We start from the raw sequence: 16,698 nt of genomic DNA, 5'->3' as shown, positions 1-16,698 counted from the left end.
CTTCACCGGATGAAAGTCATGTACTCAGTCTTCTATAAGGTAGTATCTAACTTGTCAGTCTGGTCTCTAATCAAGAGTAAATAACAAAAACTTTTGACGGTGATTGACATGTTTATCACCTTTATTGTAGTGATGATTTCATGGCAGTATACATATGTTAAAATTTAACAGATTGTGAAATAAACCTGTGCATTAGTTGTATGTTCTTTATACTTCAATAAAGCTGTTAGAAAAAAACAGCCCCAACAAGTTACATCCCCCTAAAAAAGTAGATAATCCCCAGGCAATCCTATTAGAAAATGTTCCAATATGATGTAAAAGAATTTTCTCATCTTTTTTTTTTTTAGCTTTCAAGCTTTAGATAATTTTTCTTGACTTTAACTAAAGTAATTGTTCTTTACTCAAAGAGATTTAAGTTTTGGCCACTTACTAAATGTGTAACCTTAGGCAAAACATTTAAACCTTCCTGAGGCTCAGATTCTCCATCTGAAAAAAAAGAAAAGGAGATAATAATAGATCTCTGTTTCATAGGTGTATTACTAGGGTTAAATAAAAACATGCATTTGGGTGCTTAGCACAGCACCTGGTACATATTGAGGACCTAGTAAAGGTTAACTGTTGTTAATTATCATTTCCAAGGAGCAGTGTAGCTGAGGAGCTATGTGAATGAGAGACAATGAGATAAAAAATATCATAGATCAGGGATGAGACCCTAAGGACACTCAGAACTGTGTTCTTGGCCAGGTCACTTGTCTCTACCTTATTTCTGATTCCTCAGCTACAAACTGCGAGGAGTAGATGAGAGCTAAAGCAGGTCCTAATTTTTAGAGTAGGATTCGCCAGGCCTTGGGCTGAATCCTGGTGGAATCCTGGCTTCTTCACATCCAGAATCTCATAAGCTCTTAGGGGCTGTCTGTCCACGATATTGTATCTCAGTGATGAGGACGCTGGATTCGAATCCTGGCTCTGCCACTTACTGGCTGTGGGACTCTAGGCTACTTACTGAACCCCTCTGTGTTGTGGTTTCCTATCTATAAAATGGGGATGATGAAGGCACCCACCTCACATAGAGCTGGTGGGACTTTGATACTGAGTTATCACATACCAGGATCTATACAGTGCTGGGTGGACTCTACATGCTCAGGGATCATCCCTGTTACTATGAGCCCTGTGACTGAGCAGTCGAGCAGCCAATGATCCCATTCAGCATGACTGAGGAGTGCTGGTGGACTTCTCAGAACGATGAGACTTGGAAATGTAATTTTTATATGCAGGACAATTCCCCTTTGCGGTGTCACTCAGCAATAACTCAAAAGGTATATTTAGGGGTACTAATACAAGTTGTCTGGCAGTTATAGATGTAGTTTAATGACATTTAAACATTTTGTGATCTACATGTCACACACACCCTGGGGCTGGAAAAAAGGTGTTAACACCCACAAAGGGGCTGACCAGGAAGTTCTCAGGGTGACCTAGCCAAACCCTTCCACCCTGCTGACTGGCAGAGTTCCCTACGCAGGATGTGCCCTTCTCCTCCCACAGAGCCCACAGATGGCTTACCACCTGCTTTGGGGAAGATGGCTCCTCCCTAGTTCTGGGGCATTGCTCAGCCTGAGCTACAAGATTTATCCCCGGAGGGTTCCTTTAGCAGGCGCTGTGGGTCTCCTATGAGATCCCTTTGTTCCCTTTTACCAGCCCATTGCATAGCTTCTGCATGTTTTGCTGCTAAAGGCAATCTATAATTTTACTCCTACAGAGAGTTGCTTCATCCATACAGAGACCAGAAATGGCCGGGAGTTTTTGTACCTCACAAGTGGCTTTAGCCAATGACTGACTGCTATAGAAGTGTGCAAAGCCCAGCTCTCTGTCCTGGAGGTGAAGCATGCTCTGAGGTGCATTTAAGACTCCAGAGCTCCATGGAGGATGATGCTGATGCTGGCACACCCCCCTTGCTTGACTTCTTCCCCTTTCTTGACCTATCTCCTCCACTCCCTTCCTGATCTTCCCCACCCCGGAGCATTCTCTCAAGAAATTCCCTACACATAGACTCTTAGCTCAGGGTTGGATCTTAGAAGTAGCAAACCCAGGAGGAGCTCCTTTTCCCTGCACTCCCACCTCCCGTAGAGAAGTGCCTCTCTGCAGGTAGCTTATGGAATCCCAAAGGAGGACGGTCCTGCTCTGAAGTTCTTAGAAACACAGTACTTTGGGCAGTTTGCCCCATCCTGAGCTACCTGCTTTGTAAACACTTTGGGAGCAGGAGGAGAAACCAGATGGGAAGACACAGGCCTTGCAGTAAATGGAGAAAAAAGCAATTCAAATCCTCCAAGGAAAAAACAGTTCCCCCAAGGCAAAGTGCTGGAGACACAGACCTACCTCAGTCTGGAAAATTATTTTTTAATGCACTGGGCAGTCTTGAAGCCTCATGGACTTCTTTCAAAACAGATATAGCCTATCTGTGTCTCATTGACCTCAGGGAAAATCTCCCTAGCTTCCCTCTTCAGCTCAGCGGCCATAGAAAAGGGTCTGTGCCTTCAGACTGTTTCTTCATCTGAAGTAAAAAGATTGATGGGACACAATGGGACTCCTGAGCCCAGCCATTTGTGGCTAAGGTACTTGAAATGATATACAGGAATCCCTTCTCCCCAAGCCATCAGGGCAGCCCATAGCCTAGACTTTGGGTAAGAAAAATATCTGAAAATTTGCCTTTTGGAGTTTGCCAAATCCCAGGGTCCAAGTGGGCCCACGGATGCGAACAATGCTTGTGACCGTTAATCTACCAAGTTTCCAAAAGTCTGGATGGTACTACATAGATCCACCGGTGTGGCAAAGCACTTCAAACTTTGCTTAAACGGCCATCAAACGATGCCTGCTCCCCTGGCCACAAGTGACACCCTTGAGTCTTGTCCACCTTCTTGCATGTGTCCTTCCAATGGGCAAATAACTCTTTGAGCTATATAGAGACTAGGTGGGAGGGGGGAATGGGTCGGGGTAAGTTCCTCCAAGTTTCTGGAATAGTCACACACACACACACACACACATTATTTCTTCTGCCAACTAAGGGTTCTGGGGTGGGAATTCACTGTGGTCTGTACACTACCTGGCAATAGGAGATGCAAAATGTAGGGTTTGGGGCCCAAGAAAGCTAATAAAGAGTACAACGTGAATACTGCAGTTACTAATGAAGTATCACTCATTAAAACGATTAGTAGGCAAATCTACCTTTCCTGTGACTTAACACAGGAATCATGTGGGTTAGAAGATTTGTGTCCTCCATTTATTGAATATTTTTCTGTTTTCTTGGACACAATTAAAAATTCTAGCCTCCTTTCCCTTTGTTAATGTGGCTGTGATAACTTTGGGCTTCATTTACTGATTTTACATGGAGCTGTTAAGCACAGAACAGTGAGACTATGATGATTACAAGAATAGAAATAGCCGGGCGCAGTGGCTCACGCCTGTAATCCCAGTACTTGGGGAGGCCAAGGCGGGCGGATCACGAGGTCAGGAGATCGAGACCATCCTGGCTAACACGGTGAAACCCCGTCTCTACTAAAAATACAAAAATTAGCTGGGCCTGTTGGCGGAGACCTGTAATCCCAACTACTTGGGAGGCTGAGGCAGGAGAATGGTGTGAACCTGGGAGGCTGAGCTTGCAGTAAGCCGAGATCGCGCCACTGCACTCCAGCCTGGAGCGAGACGCCATCTCAAAAAAACAAAAACAAAAACAAAACAAAACAAAACAAAAATAGAAATAAATGCATAATACAAAACTTACAAAAATCGATTCTATCACATTCAGAATTGGTAATAAATCAACCTTATGTAAAAAAAAAAAAGAAAACCTTTATTCATAGATAATGCAAGAGTATAAACAATGTTTCAGAGGAAGAACATGTGAAGTAGAACAGATGGATTTAGGCAGACCTGTTACTGGCAAAGCTACAAGCTGCTTGCAGACAGATTAAAGCCATCTTAGAGAGGATGAGCTTTGGGTTGTTTTTCAACACCTAAGTGTTCTATAAATGAGTAAGAGTTAAAATCAGAGTTAGGTGTCTCTAAGAAATAATAATAACTAAGATTTAGGCAAGAATGTACTGGAGCTAGTTTGTTAGTAGTTGAAACCTTCTTCATGTGCATCTTTCCAGTCCATCCACTATGATGAAGTACCGTTAATTAACCTACATATTTTATTTTAAACTTCTTTGAGTCATAAACTAATGGAGAAAGAATGAATTATTCAATAAATGATGTTAAAAAATGAGCTGTTTGGAAAAATACAGAATTAGGGCTTTAATTCTCTCCGTATGTACACTAAAACAGATTTTAGCTGGATTAAAACATTGAATGAAGTATGACCACAGAGAAAACTAGAAAAAAAATGACTTTTTACCTGATTTTGGAATATGCAAATACTTTACTGATAAAATATTGAGGAAATCATGAGTTAAAGGTATACACTGATGAGTCTTTGTAGAAAGCATTTTGGTAATATACCTCAGCTGTCATTAAAACATTTATTTTCTTTGACCTGTAAATCCACTCCTGGGAATCTATTATAAGGAAATAATCCAAGATGTAAATGCAATGTTTGTGTAAATATGTTCATGATTTGTAATATGTGTATTTGTAACATGTGTAAATATGTTCATAGCCTAACTTCTAATGGCAAAAAGAAAGGGAATGGAAAGGAAGGGAAAGGATGGGGAAGGAAGAGGAGAAAGGAAACAAAACAACCCTAAACATCTAGTAATAGGAAATTAGCCAAATAAATCTTAATGTGTTACATGAGGGAACATCATGCAGTCATTAAAAATGTCATTTGAGCAATGTCTCATATATGAAAATTTTCATAATGTAATTAACTATTAAAAACAGGATAATATGTGTATATCTGATTCTTTAAAAATAAATGTATGTATATGCCTGCATACACATGTATATTGATTCTAAATAGTACATTGGCTCCCAATCTTGGCTGCACATTAAAGTCACTAGGGAGCTTTAAATATATTGCATCCTGGGATTCATTCTCAGATTCTGATTGAATTGGTCTGGAGTGTCACCGGGACATCAAGATTTTTTTAAAGCTCCCCAGGAGATTTAAATGGGCCCCTCCAGATTTGAGAACAATGGGCATATGATTTAAAAAAGGAAAAAAAAAAATTCTTCACCGAGAAGACTTGGAGAAAGAATAAATATTCATTTAGCCTTCTGAAGCAAAAAGATGTTCACCTGGCCAGGTGCGGTGGCTCACGCCTGTAATCCCAACACTTTGGGAAGTTGAGGCAGGTAGATCCCTTGAGGTCAGGAGTTTGAGACAATTCAGGCCAACATGGTGAAACCCTGTCTCTACTAAAAGTACAAAGATTAGCCAACATGGACCAGACACGTGGCTCATGCCTGTAATCCCAGCACTTTGGGAGGCTGAGGCGGGCGGATCACCTGAGGTCGGGAGTTCGAGACCAGCCCAACCAACATGGAGAAACCCCGTCTCTACTAAAAATACGAAATTAGCCTGGCATGGTGGTGCATATCTCTAATTCCAGCTACTCAGGAGGCTGAGGCAGGAGAATCGCGTGAACCCAGGAGGCAGAGGTTGTGGTGAGCCGAGATTGCGCCATTGCACTCCATCCAGCCTGGGCAACAAGAGCAAAACTCTATCTCGAAAACAAAACAAAACAAAACAAATTAGCCAGCATGGTGGCATGCACTTGTAGTCCCAGCTACTCAGGAGGCTGAGGCAGGAGAATTGCATAAACCCAGGAGGCAGAGGTTGCAGTGAGCCAAGATCATGCCACTGTACTCCAACCTGGGCAACAGAATGAGACTCTGTCTCAAAAAAAAAAAAAAAAAAAAAGTTCACCTGCTAGCTGCCACCAAATTTCGTAGCATAATGCCCAAGGAAAACCTTACCTGTTTGTATTATTAAGAAAAATTATCCATAACTTGGAAATAAAACAAAATGATGGATGCACATCTTTCATTTGACATACTGGTCATCTAATGGACCCACTCAAGGATTATCCCATTCTCTTTCTTTGACTTACTATTAACTTTTGATCAGGGTCCAGACTCTGTGAAGTTACATATTTGGTAACTTAGAGATTCTTGTGTCATGGAAATTTAAATGATTCCTGTGTGGTAGAAAAAACAACTGCAAAGGTGACACTTTTATTGCTCTGTAAGATATTAACCAGCTTTGTATTTCAGTTAGTAATCTTATTCCAGTATTATGTATGAATTCTCTTTGAACCAGCGTTACCATCTTTTTGAATCTCTCATTAATGAGTTAATAAATCTTCATCACATACTCCTTCTGTATTGTTATGAGACTCATGTTTTTAACTTTTTGAAAGGGTACCTTGAAAACTATCCATGATCAAACACGGATTTAGTGATAGAAGTGAACCTAGAAAACTCATCCTGAGTGGAGACTGATCCAGCAACAACATCTTAGCATTTGACCACAAAATGCTTCCTTCCCTCAATGTTCTCAGAACATGCGCTCTGTGTGGCTTACAAAAATCTCCAGGCCCTTTGCCCACAAGGTCTAATCCAAGTGCCTTTTAAATCCACTCCATGATAAAGACAGGGAATGCCAAACTGAGTAACTGGAGAAGTCAAATTTACACACTAGGGTAGTTACAGTCACAGTAGTTACTTATCTTAAGTAATTAGATATTTGGGTAAATCCAATGTTACCAATCAGTCTTCTGCCATCATTGACTTCCACAATCACTTCAAGGACACTTTATCATCACGTGGAACTCTTCTGCCATCAGCTGGGACTCCTGACACCTCGGCCAGGGTCCTTTTTCTATTTTTTGTTACCCCTCTCTGTGTCAAGTACTTAATGATCTATAAAATTCTAGAATATAAGCTAGTAGCTTTGCTATTTAAAGAAACCCTGCAGTGAATTCACTTCTAGAGCAAATACTTTTCCAGGGAGTTTAACTGATTAGTAGATTGGTATATAGTAGAAAATGTCTTTTCAGAGTGGGATTGTGTTCATACGTCCTGGTTTCTTCAAGGAGGGACATACCAGAACTGCTATGTATACAGAAAGATACAGATATACAGATATAAATGGCAGAGCATGGCAGAATATATATATATATATATGCAGAGGTGATAATAATGATGAAGTCCAGGGTGAATGCCCATATTTCTTGATATGAGATTATCAGATTAATCTGAGGAATAACAATTAGGTTGGCATTTTTGTTTCTGTCACCTCCATAGAAGCAGAATTTACAAGTGAGTCAGCTCCTTCCTGGGAGTTTGCTGGCTTAGGAAATGTCTTTCTTGTTTCCACAGTGGATCCTGTGATACAGAGGAGCAGATGGTGTTTCTTCCAGCATGGTAAATCTTTTCCACAAAGGATGGGAGGATAGAAAGAATTAGGTCCATCAGCGTTCTAATCTCTATGACAGTCTTGTGGGTGAAATTAGATTCTGAGGAACCATTTTAAAGTACCAGCTAATCAGGACTTTTTTTTTTTTTTTTTTTTTTTTTGAGACAGAGTCTCATTCTCTTGCCCAGGCTGGTGTGCTATGATATGATCATAGCTCAGTGCCGCCTCTAACTCCTGGGCTCAAGCCATCCTCCCACTTCAGCCCCCCAAGTGTCTGGGACTGCAGGTGCACACCGCCATGCTGGCTAACTTCTAAGTTTTTTTGTAGAGATGGGTCTTGCCATGTTGCCCAGGTCTCAAGCAGTCCTTCTGCCTTGACCTCCCAAAATGCTAGGATTATAGGCATGAGCCACTGTGCCCAGCCAGAACCCATTCTTATGACGGGACCTGGGTTTGTGTCATCAACACTATACATACACCTTGGCTTTCTTCATAGAGCCAGAGACCTCAGGTTTGGAAGATAATTTGCACATCACCTGATCCAGTGTCCCATCTTATAAATGAATCATGTCCATCAAAGGCTATCAGCTGGTTGGTCAGCCTAACCCAGACTTTGAACAAATCTCTTAGAAAGTTATTCTGTCACTTCCTCCCAGTGCTGACGGTTTTATTCCTTAGAGTCTGTTGCAAATTTTCCTCTGCCAATTTGGCAATTCTCTGTAATTATTTTAGTAGACGTACTTAAAGTAGGTGAAGTTCGTAGGTCTCCTTCCTCATGACATTGAAACTAGATATTATATTTGAGGAAAAAAGCCTCAGAATGGATTCTTCCCTCACTGAAATATTTCTTAGCAAGCAGACACAATAGTTGGAAAACTTGTTCTATCAACACGATGAAGTACCCATTTTCTGTTCACTTGGGCATTCCAGTCAGCATCTTGCATAATATTCTAGTGGCAGGATTCAGGTGACCTTGCAGTCAGATCAGATTAAAACAAACAAACAAACAAAGTAGTTCTTAAAGTGCATTCCATGAACCACCACCAGCAGCAGCATCAGAAAATGAGAATCTTAGAAATGCAAATTGCTAGGCCTTACCCCAGAATCACTACATCATCGGCAATCGGAGTTTTAACAAGCCCTACCGGTGAGAACCGGTCAAGAAACTCCCCTAACCATGACAGAATCAAGAAGCAAATGTAAGCCTTAGGTTAATGGCATACTCATACTCACTACACACGCACACGCGCGCGCGAGCACACACACACACACACACACACACACACACACACACCTGGCTTATATTATGTGGGATGTTAGTACATTTACAGTATTTTTAGCCAATTTTTATATTTTGAACACTCATTCCACCAATAACAAATTATTCCTAACAGTCATGATGTTAATTAGTAAACCTTTCTGTAGATCACAGGCAAAGAGAGTTGAAGCACTAATAGTAGCTATCTCAGGAATGTGAGCTCCTGATATAACTCTTTCAAATGCTAACTGCCTATCCTAGAAGTCTGTATCCCTGCTTAGGGTACCGTCAGTGTTAACTAACCACCTCTTGGGTACAGATTACAACTAATACACATTCATGTCAATGAATTTTAAGTTAAATCACAGTTTAATGGCTAACATTGAACAAGTCTAGTATCTATTCCTTGCAGTAGCTACTGAGTCATGCTCTGTCTTCTTTTTTCCAAGATAAATACCCTCATACCCTCAATCATTTTTAGTATAATGGGATTTCAAAGCCCTTGACCATACTATTCTCCTCTCAGCTTTAAGGTAACTACAAATGAATGAGTATGAACATGTGATTCAGGAAATCACTTGTTCTGTGGACTTCCAGACCCCAGGATAGAGGTACTTACACACACCCTAAATGTTCCACTTCTATTCCCTGAGTCACCACACCCGAGACCTTGCTCAAATTCAGAGTCTCTCTTTGCCAAGCTTCCCTTGCCTATGTTTGCACCCTCTGCATGGGTCAGACATATAGAAACATAGGCAAGAATGTGGGTGTGTGATCCATCCCCTTATCGATAGCAATGAATTCCCCAGTATAGCACATATACCTTCAGTGGCTGGTGAAATTAGCTTAGGAGGATGATAGATGAAGTTTGCATTATACATTTTAGTAATTGTGTATCTACTTTAATGTACATTAAACAAGCATAATTAGCCATAACATTTCTGATTTTATAGGTATTATTACTTAGAATGAGGCTAAGTTTGAAAGGTGCATTAAAATCAATTATTTTAAAAAGACTTAGTGAATTAACCATGTAGTATGCATTTATGCCTAAATTGTGAAAAAAACATAAGAAGCCCAGGGTTTTGGAAAAACTATTCACAAAGATAAAGAGTTCAGGATATGGGGGCCCTGGCCAGAGTTGTCTTCACCATAAGTACTTTTTCTAGGAAAACAGAAATTCTGTCGATCAGCATTATTTAGCTGCCAAACTGTTCATATTTTCTCCAGAAGGCAGTAAAAAAGAACACAAAGTGCCAAAACACAATGAGCTTAGCAACAAACACAAACACCACTGATTCTTTGATAAATACCATATAGCTCATATGCCCGCTTTTAATTCAGGAGAGAAAGCATTCTATACCGAGACTAGCACCCACCAGAGAAGATCTAAGTCAGAAAACAGTAGAGGTTTAGTTTTGCTGTGGAAGGATGATATCATGAAATATAAAAATAGGAATTGTCTGAAATTAACAGTAGGAAAAAGGCTACATTGGCCTTAGTCCTGTTATTTTTATATATTCTAAAAACATTCTCAACTAGCACCGACAAGTCCCTTCCTCTCCACTATTTTGATGTTTGCCATTTCAAGGATACCTTAAGGTGAGCCCTAGATTGGGACTTAAAGATTCAGGCTCTGCATGACTCTGTAGTTTCAAATTACTCCACCTTTCTGAGCTTCCCTTCCTCCTATGACAAATGACACCCAGTAACCCTCAAGTTCTAGCCATTCTGTGATATTTTGAATGTGGAGTCTTGAAATCCAAGTAAGTTCAGTCAGGCTGAGAATATAGAGAATTGCTGTTCTTTTCCCCTCTTTTCCTGATTCAGTGGTTTGTTGATTCCTCTAAGTACATGGCATCCAGTTATCCATATGTGATTAAAAAAAAATAGCTCATAAACAAGTGGAAGTTGTCTTCGGTTGGATTCTGCAGAAGCAGATCCTTAGACAGGGATTCATGTGGTAGTGATTTATTAAGGCAGTGCTGGCAGGAGAAACCAGCAAGGGAGTTTGGAGAAGGACAGTGAGGACAGAAGGAAGCCAAGCCATGGAGCCCTTGCCGGCAGGGTCCCAGCTTTGGCATGATCCTGAGAGAATCTTTGGAATGTACATTACACCTTGTGATTTGTCTCACCTTAAGGCACAGAAGCAGTAGAGTAGCTAGTTTTTTGTACTCCTCTGCCAGTCAGTTATTAGCTAGGGGCCTGCCCTGGGGGTGGGGGGTGGGGGGAGTGGTGGGTCGAAAGCTCTCAGGTACTTGCTGCCACTCTCAGTGGATCAGGCGAAGCAACCCTGGGGTGCTCTTACAAAGAGGATCACAGGCACAGAAACACAGAGATGACCACAAAGAACCCCTAAGGGAACTGAGTAGGTCCCCAGTAACATCAACTGCTGTAGGCAAAACTGTTACTAAGCCTCAATACACACCAGCTTCCTTCCAGGTGTTGGTGTGATCATAGCAGCACAGAAATAGTTTGGTTTTCATGAGAATGGTGGTAGTGGGGTCTTTCTGTTTGGTCTTAGATTCTGTCTGTTCACGCACTCCTGAGAGGAATCATTTTGTTTAGGGTATAACAAGGCTTTCTTTGATTGTGGCCAAGTGTTAGCCCCACAGAAGATTACTCATCTCCCAAGAACCAAGCTGTGTACCTCGGAATACAAACATTTTCATCAGTTCTGTCCTAGGAAGGGGAAGGAAGAGACCCAAATGCAAAGGTTTCTTGCGAGAGCTCCTAGAACCATCCCTTCCGGGCGGTTCTCCTACTCCAGCTTTGGGCTGGATGTGGCTGCACTAACAGTAGCACTCGGTAAATACTGGTTAAATGAATGAACCAGTTACTGTGGTTTGTTTAACTACGAACAGAATCAATGAGACAAGATTGGGGCGTCTCTTCTCTCTCTCCTGGTCAGTGAGGCCGCTGTGCTTTGGCTCCTAAGTAAACAATCAGGAACTGTTGCATAATACAAACCACAGGGCTAAATACCCATTTAGCCACATTTGCAAAACAGACAAAAGAAACATTGGCATTTTCGAAAAAGAGAGATTTAGGCATAATCAGTGTTGGTTGTGGCTGGATGCCCTGTTACAATTAAGAAATGCCAATGCTGGCTGCATTTAAATGCCAGGCCTCCCCAGACCCAGCACCCTAAAATACAAAACCCAAGCAGAGGCCGCTTTTCACGATGCTGTCATTCATCTGGACTAGCCCAGGGAAGGGGCATATCAGGGAAGCCAGAATTCCCTTCTCAGAAGAAACCAGATCAAGACTGTGTCTATTTATATCCAGACATACAGATATAGAATCCCGTTTAGGAATGGTGTGGGGTGGAATGTTCTGAGAAATAGATTAACCAAACTTGAAAGGAATTGGGCTTTAATGCTAGTGCCTCTCCCCAGAGACACTGTGGGAGAGGGTGACAGTTCTGTGGGCTGGTTAAAGTACTTGTGACTTGAGATTGTTCTTCAGCCAAATTCTCCTTTAAGAAGCATATTAATGGTGTTTAACACATACTATGGCATCAAATATTGGAAAGAACATGGTGGGAAGGAAAAGGGACCCCCACCTCAGATCAAGATGGCCTCCTCAATGCTGGGGAACCGTGTTCTTGTGTCTTTGGATGGTTTATCATGAGGTTACCAGAGATTCCCACTGGATCGTTGCAAAGACCTTCATCCCTAAGTCACACTACGCATGGATCCTTCCATTCTGGGGGGCATAAGAAGGACCTGTGGTTGTTGTTGAAAATGCAGATACTAGCCCGACCTCCACAGATTGCTTTCCATAGGTAATGTAACTGGGAATCTGCATGTTAGCAAGCAACTAAAAAAGGTTTTGATGCAAGATCTCGGACCATGCTTCTAAGAGGCCCTGTTGTGAGCCATTGCAACTCATCTGTTATCCAGAAAATGGGTGTAAAATAGATGCAAGATGGTATATCAATTCATTCACAAGACGTGTGTTCATCATATTTGAAATACAATCTTTTGATTTAACTAAGAAATAGTTTAAAACCAGTATTTCCTGCTATGAAAAGAGGAGATTGAATTTCATGCATAGGAATATTAAAAAATATAGTAACGAGGCGCCAAGTCCATTCCATACTGTAGAAAATTTACATCTATGAACACGGCAGATTTAAGAAGTATCCATTCTTAGTGATAGAAATGTAAACAGAAACTTACAACATGTTATCTGCTGAAAGTGCTTTTTGCTCTGGTCCTTAGTTTGCCTTAAGACATGAGCTTTAATTATTTGCAAAGGAAAAAGAATAATTTATCAGTACCATCCAGAGTCTCCAGTACGCAAAATCCTCAGTCTCCTCTTCCTGTCTTATACAACAAGCCTTCACAAACCCTGTTATTTGGGAGAGACAAAACATCGTCAGTGTGCTTTTTCTAATAACTATCTTCTCTTTGTTTTCTGAATCCAAGACTTTATCTCATGGAAGTCGGTCATTTTGTCCACCCTCCAGTGCAGGGCACCATTAGGAGACTCAGAACCAATGGCCCCACAGAGCTTCCAGTCAGCTTGGGAAGTAAATGATGTTGGAAGTCTGTAGGACATGCGAATTGGCAAGGTTAAAATAACATTGCGTGGTGAAGAGTGGAGCACAGGCACAGAGTCACCCCCAAAGTGGGAACTCCGCCTCTCACACCTATCAGCCTAATATGGAGAAAATGTGATTTGGGGCAGCACTTCTCAAACTTACTGCTTGATATGTTGTTCAGTAAGTGATCCAATCCAATAAGACTGGGGTGGAACTTCTAACAAGCTCCCAGGTGAGGCTGATGCTGGTCTGGGGAACACATTTAGAGTACCAAAGGTTTGGGGATTTCTATATAATCCCCCTAGTTTTATATAAAGTTCTTAGTTTGATTCCTATCACATTGCAAGTTCTTGACAAATAACTATTATTATGAAGAGTGTTTTGACAACTAATAGTTATGTGGCATAGAATGTTAGAATAGATGCAGCTGATTTTGTCTAACAGGGAAAGGCTGCTTCAAACCTGGGGCAAATTCTGATGATTCAGAAAATGGAAGGAATCACCTCTCCACCAGTTTCACTGACCCCTTCAATGAGGGGACTTAGGGAGTTGTCTCAGCAGCAGTCACTGTGCTTAACTATTCCCTTAGAATAAGTACTTTCCATCTTACAGTTGCATTCTCTTTAAGAAATTTCATCCAATGAAAATAATAGCGCTAAACCCATTTTTGATCATATTCCCGTGCCATTACAGCTAGGGAAAGATATTATTAGTCTCCAAACAAACCCAAGTACTGGCTCTTTCTGGAGGGCAAGAATAGAAACCCGGAGAAAAAAGGGTGACTACTGTGAACCAAATGAGAGCACATTAACCCATGACTTAGATGCTTCGATGCACTGGTTTGATGTTGTTGCTGTTGTTTTGGTTTGTTTGATGAAGATGAGAGACATAAGGCTAAGAGAAATGAATATTTGATTGGATTGAGTTTGATCAAGGTTGTGCCACATGAATAACATAGTGGAACAGGGTTATGGTAGCAATACTTATCTTCAATACTGATAAAAGCAATAATGCACTATGAAAAGGTAGCAACCATGGACATATAAACAAATGACAACACAGCTGCCAAATGTAAAGAGTAAAAATGGACTGAAACAGAAGAAATTGATGGAGGTAACTCACTGTTGAAGACCTGAACACACCCCTTTCAAAAATCAATAGGTCAAATTGACTTAGGGAATTTCGAGAGCTTGAAAACATAAACCTTCTTTTTCTGCTTGATTTGATGTCAATAGATGGGTAGTTAAGAGTCAAAGACAGAATGGACTTTCTTTTCAGACACAGATTAAACATTCATAGCCATTGGCCATGTGTTAGGGTACAAAGGAAATCTCAACAAATTCCCAAAAGTAAAAATCATATAGACCACTTTCAACATACTGAAAATAAAATTTGAAATTACAAAAAAAAAACCCTCTAATATTTAAATCTTAACATCACATTTTCAAATAACTCTTGCATTAGAGAGGAAATTAAAACTAAAATTTAAAACTATATAGAAATAAATAACAAAGAACATACTATATGCCAAAACCTGTAAGATACAGCCACAGTCACACATAAAGGACAATTTATAGCAGTAAGTATACTATACCCAAAACAAGAAAAATGCCAAGTAAATGAGTCATTTGTCAATTCAAGAAGATATAAAAGGAACAACACAATAACACATCTTAGGAAGAAAAAATAAATAAGAATAAAGGTGGGGGTAGGGGGTGTGGAAGAATCAGTGATTTAAAATATAGGTAGAGATGATAAACAATAGTGAGAACTGGAATTTACTGAGGTGTACCTGTCAAATCACTCTGTATTGTTTTCCAACATGTAAATGAAACTAAAAATAGTCTCCAGGATTTTATTTGTTTTTTTGTTTTTTTGAGACAGAGTCTCCTTCTGTCATCAGGCTGGAGTGCAGTGGTGCGATCTCGGCTCACTGCAAACTCCACCTCCCATCTTCGAGCGATTCTTCTGCCTAAGCCTCCCAAGTACCTGGGACTACAGGTGCATGCCACCACATCCTGCTAATTTTTGTATTTTTAGTAGAAACGGGGTTTCACCATGTTGGCCAGGATGGTCTCTATCTCTTGACCTTGTGATCCACCCGCCTCAGCCTTCCAAAGTGCTGGGATTACAGGCGTGAGCTACTGTGCCCGGCCAGTAGTCTCCAGTTTTTAATTAAAACATGAAATATCCACACACTTTGCTTTGGGAATAAATATGCTTGAAAATATATTTTTTAAATGACCCAAACTCTTGATCTAACATTTAGCCTAATCTTAATAGTTACCGCTAAGCCTGCTTCATAATCTCAAAGTGGGGATAGTAATAGTATGCACACCGTGTGTCACTGAGAGTTTGTGTAAATGTATATATTATATGAAAAGCACTTCAAATAATGCCCAACAAAGAGCAAGCCCTCCGTAACTGTCAGTTAATATGATTATTATTAATAGATAAGGAGAGTTGTCCCGCTTAGTTTATAGAATCCTTTTGTTCTTCTTTAGGCTTTGTTGAACATAGTGAGTTTTCATAAACTTTTGTTGAATTTGAAGGTGTAACTCCACCGGAAAATAGGCAGGGTCTGCAGGAAGAGAAGGATCTATCCTGCAGAAGCTTCATACAAATGATGAACAGTGTGGTGAGACATCAAGATGTAGTTTTCGGCTCTCTGTGATAATTCAGCTGATGGGTGTTGATTTATACGTATTTGTTAGTTTGGTTTATTTATTAAAAGAGGAACCGAAAGAAATAGATATTAGCTCAGGGTACACTTTCCTTACACCTTTCCTGAGACATTCCTGTCCTTTGGCACTTGGACTAATGACCCATGTCCCCAGCATAATAGCCGTGTCTCTATTCACCCTGTATATCAAAAAACGCACACTGCCCTATCCACACTCACCTCTCCTCCTGGGCCCTAAACTCATATTTCAGTTCAGAGTCTTCAGCAGGAAAGCATTTTTACCCTAAGGCACCTAACTAAGTAAGCCCCTTGTCAGGGAAGAACAGTTTTCTGTGGAGTCCACTTGCCCCCCATGTCATGAAGGTTTCAGATAGACTTATGTGTAGCACTAAAGAATAAAGAGCTTTTCAAATTACCCTTGACACTAAAGAATAACTGCAGCCTGCCCACCTTGAAGCAAGTATCTTGACAGTGACAGACCCTCAGATGTTTCCGTTTCTGATGTTAAACATCTGTCTCAGATATTTCTGTCTCTCACCACTGCTACCGGGACTGGGAACATTTGTCCGCAGCTGGTTGCAGAAGTGAGAAATTGTTCTGAGGGCCGCAAGGGCACCCTATAACGTTGCAATCGATCATGTAGATTAAATCTGATTTGCAATCCTAAAACCCTGTAGGAATAGTCGATCAAAGGCAAATTTGTTTCTATATCTTGTATTTTACTTCATGCATTGTTTTAAAATATGTTCCAGAAGTCCGGTGCAGTGGCTCACGCCTGTAATCCCAGCACTTTGGGAGGTCGAGGCAGGTGGATCACTTGAGATCAGGAGTTCGACACCAGCTTGGCCAGCATG

The 16,698-nt window shown here is 40.8% G+C and overlaps 1 protein-coding gene across 8 annotated transcripts in view; it reads left to right on the top strand.

The window, feature by feature from the left end:
* Positions 1-16,698, top strand: part of SNAP25 (synaptosome associated protein 25) — an 86,935-nt gene that overhangs the window by 33,367 nt on the left and 36,870 nt on the right. The window contains exon 2 of one of the 8 annotated variants that reach the window (XM_023217864.2): positions 7,318-7,362. The exons of the other annotated variants lie outside the window; for them this stretch is intronic. The gene's annotated coding sequence lies outside the window, so the exon portion shown is untranslated. The remainder of the gene's footprint in view (positions 1-7,317; positions 7,363-16,698) is intronic. 8 annotated transcript variants of the gene reach the window in all.

The sequence above is a fragment of the Piliocolobus tephrosceles genome, chromosome 20, assembly GCF_002776525.5.
Source record: "Piliocolobus tephrosceles isolate RC106 chromosome 20, ASM277652v3, whole genome shotgun sequence".
In the NCBI taxonomy this organism is placed as follows: domain Eukaryota; kingdom Metazoa; phylum Chordata; class Mammalia; order Primates; family Cercopithecidae; genus Piliocolobus; species Piliocolobus tephrosceles.
Note: the sequence above shows the minus strand (reverse complement) of the source record. Positions and strands in the feature narration are given on the sequence as shown.